At 39.7% G+C, this 7,771-nt stretch overlaps 1 pseudogene; it reads right to left on the bottom strand.

Annotated features, from left to right (window-relative positions):
- Positions 1 to 1,976: 1,976 nt before the first annotated feature.
- Positions 1,977 to 7,478, bottom strand: LOC117803797 (annotated as a pseudogene).
- Positions 7,479 to 7,771: the final 293 nt, after the last annotated feature.

Raw genomic sequence — 7,771 nt, 5'->3', positions numbered from 1 at the left:
AAAAAAAAGGACAAAAAGTATGATTAAGGAGATCATACATATACAAAAATTCTAATATTAACCTGAAAGTGCAATTGATATCACTCATGAAGGATGAACATTGAATTACCATTTTTCACATATCAGACTGGCAAAGATAAAAATGTTTAACAGTATTAACAATTTATTGCCAAGAATGTGAAGAAAACACATTCTCATACATTGTTGGTGGGAGTACATGTTACTATAACCTTTTTGGATGGCAGTTTGTCAGTCTAGGAAAATACGACAGGCATATACCCTTTGGCCCAGTGTTTCGCTGCTACTAGTTCAGCATAGTGACATCTTAACACATGAATGAAAGCGTACATACAGGACGTTCATAGCAGCATTGCTTGTGATAGCAAAATGCAGGGGCAATCTAAATGTTTATCAATAAACAATGGGTTAAATAAAGTATGCCATGGCCATTCCCCAAAGCTCTCTGCCACTATAGAAAAGGATGATGTTGTTGTGTGATCCTGTAACAATCTCCAGGATGTTTTGTTGGGTGAAAACAGCAAGGTGCATTAATGTGTTGTAGCATACTGTCATTTCTGTAAAAATATAGGTGTTTCATATGTGTATACATATATGCATATTCAGAAATATGTGTAGATTATTCTGAAAAGAGTTACAAGAAACTGGCGTTAGGTTTCTTTTGTGTAAGAAGATTGATAGACTCTCACTATATATAGACATACATACATATATACATACACACACATACACAAACACACCCTTTGCATTGTTTGAATTAATTTTTACTTTGAGCGTGTTCTGTTTCATTTAATTAAAAAATAAATAAGTATTCTTGAGCTCCCTTCCTAGACCAACTGGATTTTAGTTTCTGAGGTTGGGAGGCAGGAATTTATATTTTGAAAAGGAACTCTAGGGGCACCTGGGTGGCTCAGTCAGTTGAGCATCTGCCTTCAGCTCAGGTCGTGATCCCAGGGCCTAGGATCGAGTCCCACATCAGGGTCCCTGCTTGATGGAGAGTCTTGTCCCTCTCCCTCTGCCGCTCTCCCTGCTTGCGCTTTCTGTCTGTCAAATAAATAAATAAAATCTTGAAAAAAAAGAAAAGGAACTCTACTAGGAGAAATAGCTGATTCTAGAGTTGGGGTAGGAAACATACAAGATGAGCTTGGAGCACCTTGTTAAGATGCGCAAAAAACCAAAGGGTGGGGTGTGTCAAAGGGACACAGAACTCAGTCTGAAAAAGCTTCAGGTGACCAAAACTGGAAAATTTGAGCATAAAATACATAACATAGTATTGGATTATAACCTAGAATGTAGAGTAAATACCCATGAGCCCATATTGGTATACATAAATTATTAAATAAGTAAATAAATAAATGGGGAAGAAAAGATACATCTCCTTTACTAAAGAATTTCAAGAGTTCCAAATAATATATGTAGACAACTCTCCATTCCAGCAAGTGAACTTCAATTCCCACCTCCCCCTTTGTTGTGGGTTGTGCTTTGTGACTCCAAAGAGAACAGTGTTGGAATAGAGAAGTACTTACAGTGGAGAAACATGGCAAACGCTACGTTGGTCTGATAATCGAGGTTAGCATCAACAGTGATAAGTCTTGTTGAGAGTAGTACCTTTGATGTGATATGATAAGAAGGATACTTCCCCTGTTATTCGTCCCCCAGCCCATAAGCCCGGTATTACTATGGGAAAAACATCAGACAAACCCAAGTTGGGGGCATTCTATAAGATACCTGGCCAGGACTCTTCAAAGCTATCAAGGTCATAAAAATACAAGGAAACCCTAAGAATCTGTCACAGACCAGAGGAGACTGTAAAACACGATGACTAAATGTAATGTGGTCTCCTGGATAGGATCCCGGAACAGGAAAAGGATATTGATGGAAAAACCAGTGAAATCCACATCAAGTATAGAATTAAGTTAATAATTAAAAACAAAAACAAATCTCCAAGCAGTTCTTCTTCAGCCAGCTGGCCCCAGGCTGCCGTAACGCACTTTAGGGTTACCCAGTACGGTGGAGGTTCTCAGACCTTGGTGTGCAGTGGAACCACCCAGGGAGTTTGTAAGCTCTGTAGATCCCACCACAAAAATTCTAAGTGGGTTCATAGTGGGCTTGAGATGGACATTTTTTTTAAAACAAGTGCCAAGTTTATTTGTTCCGTTTTTGCATTTGAAGTACTCTTCATGACGTCCTTGAGACTCTTTGTGCCTTTGCGCTTCACCACACAACTGCAACCAACCACTCTTCGGGGTTTCCCCTGTCAGTTTTACAAAGGCCTGTCCATCCCCCTAGTTTCTTATTGTCACGAGCCTTAATTAGGCTAATTTGTTGTTTGCCATGAAGGGCCTCCACCAACTTGACATACATGGACTCATCACAGTTGGATGCAAGCACACAAAGATGGGCTTGGTGCCAAGACACGGGCAGCTTCGCAAATTCCATGTGCCAGAGCATGGTGGAAGAGGGCAGTCTTCAGCACCTCTTATAAAGCAGTATTGCTGTCCATTACCCCTCCAGTAGCAATACCATGGCGGTGCGTTACGGGTGAAGCCAGATCTTGAATGGACCTTAGCCTCTGCCCAGTTTGTTGATGGCAGGGAAAGAGGGAATATGCATTTTTTTAAAAGATTTTATTTATTTGTTTGACAGAGAGACAGCCAGCGAGAGAGGGAACACAAGCAGAGGGAGTGGGAGAGGAAGAAGCAGGCTCCCAGTAGAGGAGCCTGATGTGGGGCTCGATCCCAGAATGTTGGGATCACACCCTGAGCCGAAGGCAGACGCTTAACGACTGCGCCACCCAGGCACCCTGGGAATATGCATTTTTAATAAGCATTATAAAGGCTTCTGAAATGCCACATGTTAGACACACTGCAGTGGAAACCAAATCTGATATTCTACTCATAATTACTATGTCCATCAATAAGATGTGAGTTCAATTGGAACAAAAACCTTCTGAAGATAAAAAGATCATGAACTTCCATTCATTATGTAACATCTCTAGTCTATTTGGGGCATTCAATGAGTTTCTTTTTTTTTTTTTTTTTAAAGATTTTATTTATTTATTTATTTGACAGAGATAGAGACAGCCAGCGAGAGAGGGAACACAAGCAGGGTGAGTGGGAGAGGAAGAAGCAGGCTCATAGCAGAGGAGCCTGATGTGGGGCTCGATCCCATAACGCCAGGATCACGCCCTGAGTCGAAGGCAGACGCTTAACCGCTGTGCCACCCAGGCGCCCCTCAATGAGTTTCTTAATAGAATTCTTACCACCATTTGACATGTGATAAGTGTGAAATGAACAAATACTGAAAATAAGGAATTAATAGGAAATCTCCTGACACATTCTTTCTGATCATCCTGACCTGGTATAGCCAGGAGAGTTTATTTCCTATGGCACTTAATTCACATTTAGGTCATACTCTTATTTTTCAATATAGGCACAATGTCACCCATGAATTTGTTTGCAGAATTAGAGCCTAATGAGTACGTGTTCTTCTTTCAAAGGTATCCTATGCCCTCTCTCTTCAGGTTCTCCCTGCCCACAGTTCCCTCTCCCTGGGACTGTTTTACCAAACCAATCCATAGTACCCCCACCCTCCCAAACACACATTCCTACTCAAGTCTTAACTTAAAGATCATTTCCTCATCCAGCCTCTCACATTGGTAAGGGCCCCTCCAACATGGTCCCAGGGCTGTAGTCATTCCTGCAATACTACCATTACTTAAAAGAAATCTAGAATCCCTTTCTTTGTGTTTTGTTGTTTTTTTAAAATCTGTTGCTTGTGTTCCAGTACTGTCTAGTAGAACTTTCTATGATAGCAGAAATGTTCTTTATCTGTGCTCAATCCAAGAAACCTGTTGCCTAAGCCTGTGCCCTAAACCACCATAGGAAAACTACCTCCTGACACCAAATAATTAATTAGTTCATTTGTAACTTACCTTTTCTGTTAAGTTATATGTTTCTTCCTATATTCATTCATTTGGCTGAGGGGCCAGGAAAGATTAGAGGAAACTCTCACACAAGAGGTGACATTGGAGAAGGTTGAGAGCAGTGAAGAGGTATTTCCTTGCAGAACAGAGAAAGGTCCTTCAGGCAGATGAAACACCATGGACAAAGGTTCAGAGCTTGAAACAGCAAAACAAAGTACAGGAAGTCTCACAGTCAAAGACAATGTCTAAGGAAGATGTGAATGGAACCCAACATAAAAATTTCATATAAGATAGGGGAAATTTTGATTAGAACTTGATATTGGAAAGTGAAAAGAAAAATTATAAATATAATCTATACTGTCATATATATTTAACAGAAGTTAGGTAGTGGCTGTGAGTCTGTCCTAATTTTTCAGAATAAACAAAATTAGTTGATTTAGGGCTTGGGAATCTACTTTTAAAAACAAAACATATCTAGTAGCACATTTGATGTGTTGAAGTCCTTCATTTTTCTCAGCTGCCTCCCTTAATCTATGATCTTCAAATGCTTCTCTTTTGATGATCCTATTATGTCCATTTTTTCCTCTTTAATTATATGGTCTAACCCTGCAAGACTTTTATTTATCAGTGTTTGCCTGATTCTAGCATTTCTCCAACGTCACTTCCATCAATTTCATGAAACCCTGAATCAGGGTTATTCCTATTATGATTTTTGTGTCCCGAACTAACTAGAGACATTTGGATAATGATTATCAGTTTAGGAACTGCCTGCAGTTCAGCATGGCCGGAGTGTTGGGTGTGAGGTAGGGAGCAGTGGGAAAACCTTGACATTTATAAGCTGGAGGTATTCAGTAAGTAACTGACTTTTTGACCTTCAGATTTCTCTTCTATTTTGAGGAAGCCATTGCGAGAGTTCAAGAAAACCGCAAAAATGAAAGTATATGCCAGGAAGATGATGGTCCCTCAGCAAACACTCGTGTTTTTTCCTACAATGCTTTGGCTATCCTGCATTTGATAGCCACATTTGATGGATTGATTGATTTGTGCATGATTGGATTTTTTATCTTGTTACTCTGTCAAATGAACACGAAACCTGATAGATGAATTTGTATGCTGCAAAGGGACAAAGTAAGGAAACGTTTGTCAATTTTTAAGACAGGGGTTTTTAAGAAGCTAGTTTCACATTGAATATAGAGAGAAAAGCAGAACAGGAATGCAAGATATGACATATGCTGAGGATGATACCACTGAGACTAAACAGAGCTGGCATCTGTAAGACATGCAAAGATTTTTTTATTCCAGGGCCAAGGGATTCTGGAATCCAGCCCTTCCTGCCTGTCATTCATTCTAGAGAAATAAGTTAATTAGACAGTGAAAAAGGAGGATGAGCATGCCTCATTGCAGTCTTAAAATTGAATTTATAATAAAAATAAGAAAATGGAGCTCATCCTAGGCTCTTCTGAGGAATTATTGATAAATTTGGGACTCACTGACTTCTAATCTGAAATGCAATTTTTCTGTCTATTGTTTTCTAAAATCATTTTTGAATTCATATTTTTTAAAGATTTTATTTATTTATTCGACAGAGATAGAGACAGCCAGCGAGAGAGGGAACACAAGCAGGGGGAGTGGGAGAAGAAGAAGCAGGCTCACAGCACAGGAGCCTGATGTGGGGCTCGATCCCATAACGCCGGGATCACGCCCTGAGCCGAAGGCAGACGCTTAACCGCTGTGCCACCCAGGCGCCCCTTGAATTCATATTTTAACATACTTTTTTTAGAATGTTTTATTTCCCTGAAGAACAAAAGAATTCTTGGAAAAGAATTATATGTGAAAATTAGCTGAGTGGTTTGCAACCATTTACAATGGAAATTTCTGTGCCGTGGCGGTAGTCTAGAATATCACGTTTACCTTATCATACAATTCCCATTACTACAAAGATAGCTCAGAGACAAAATCTCAGCAAGGTCCTGATTTTCTAATGAGAAACTGAAAATAATAATTAGATTTGTTATGAGATTAGAATCAGAATCATGAAATCATGGACAGAGGAAGGAACAAATTTGAGATTTTAATCTTTGTGTTTTGTGTTCCAACCACATAGTAAAGTATCTAGAAAGAAATTTTTTGTAATTTCCGTGAGGTGGTATTTGGAGCTATTTTCCTGGTGTGGGTTAACTTCTTGGAAATAAGTCCTAAGGATGAATGATCATGTCTGAAGGAGAAGAATGCTAATAGGCTGTGTCTTAATTGTATACATCTCCTTGGGAAAATTTTAACCAAGAATTGAGCATGGAAGCGTTGAAAGTCATACTATTGATTTGAGAAAAACTGTTTTGGAAGAGCAAGACCAGATATTAACAACAGGGCATAGTGAAAATCTAAGCTTCCCAACACAAATGTTGTAAAAGAGTATTCTTTTAGGGGCGCCTGGGTGGCACAGCAGTTGAGCGTCTGCCTTCGGCTCAGGGCATGATCCCGGCGTTATGGTATCGAGCCCCACATCAGGCTCTTCCACTATGAGCCTACTTCTTCCTCTCCCACTCCTCCTGCTTGTGTTCCCTCTCTCGCTGGCTGTCTCTATCTCTGTCGAATAAATAAATAAATAATCTTTAAAAAAAAAAGCATTCTTTTAGGTTAATTTTATTAATATATAAATAAACTTTTCTAAATTGATAAGAGAAAGCACAACAATTCAACAGAAGACATGAACGTGCAGTTCACAGAGAAAGAAATGTCTTTTAAATAGGAAAAATGCTTTAAGTAGGCAATTATTAACTCAAAGAAAAAATAGAACGTTGTACAAGAGATGCAATCTTCCTTCACAACTTGGCTCAGCAATAAATTACATAGAAATAATAACCTAAATGCTGAACTTAATATACTTGTAAGTAGCTTATTGAACAAGATGGGCTTGGAAGGCTCCTCTGCTATCTTATTTTTTCAAGCTCCATGGATGGAATATCAGACAATTTCTATCACTTTTCTAAGTACTTTTAGGTTATTAATGAAAAGTCTCAATTTTTTTTCAGGTTATCCAAAGTCCAGTGTAATCTGATATCAGACAGCTAGCTCTTATCCAGTTTATACTTCTCCTCTCCCACAGCTTGGGCCTGATGCAGCCTTGAAATTTGCAGTGGGCAAGAAGTATAGGCAGGGCTGCCAAATAAAACACAAAACGCCCAGCTAAATGTGAATTCCAGAATGCAACAAATACTTTTAGGAAAATTATGTCCCAAATATTGTATAGGGTATACTTATACTAAAAAAAAAAATTCATTGTTTATCTAAAAGTCAGATTTAACTGGGTATTCTGTACTTGTATTTGCTAAATCTGGCCTCCCCAGGTAGAGGATTGACATCACTTTATTCTGTCTTGCTCACTCTGCTGCCTCTGGCTCCTCTAGGGTTTGATGTAGACATGGAAGGGGTAGAAAGGACAGGAAGGATACTCTTGGCCTGCAGGATTGTCATCCATGATGGGTACCTCCTCATATGTCTTAAGTCCAAGGCTTACCCATGGGAGCACCTCCATCTTTGACCACTGACAACTGTCCAGTTGGCACCTGGCTTCTGGTTGTCCACTCTTTGTGGGAGTCATTTTTTTATCCTTCCGTATGGTACTATTGGGTGGGAAACTTTTGAAAGCCACCTATTGGCAGCTCTCCTCCACAGAATCCAGTCTGGCCTGCAGAAAACCGCATCCTTGCTCCACCAGTCCTCAGAAATGCTGGCCAACCTTGACACTTTGTCGTGCTATTGGGAAGGCTGCTCCTGCCAGCTTCTGGCCTGCCAACTTTGTTTCAGGTGTCAGTCATCAAGTATGTG

This window comes from Ailuropoda melanoleuca, chromosome 9, assembly GCF_002007445.2.
Source record: "Ailuropoda melanoleuca isolate Jingjing chromosome 9, ASM200744v2, whole genome shotgun sequence".
NCBI lineage: Eukaryota > Metazoa > Chordata > Mammalia > Carnivora > Ursidae > Ailuropoda > Ailuropoda melanoleuca.
The sequence above is the reverse complement of the archived record's forward strand: the minus strand, read 5'-3'. Positions and strand labels throughout refer to the sequence as shown.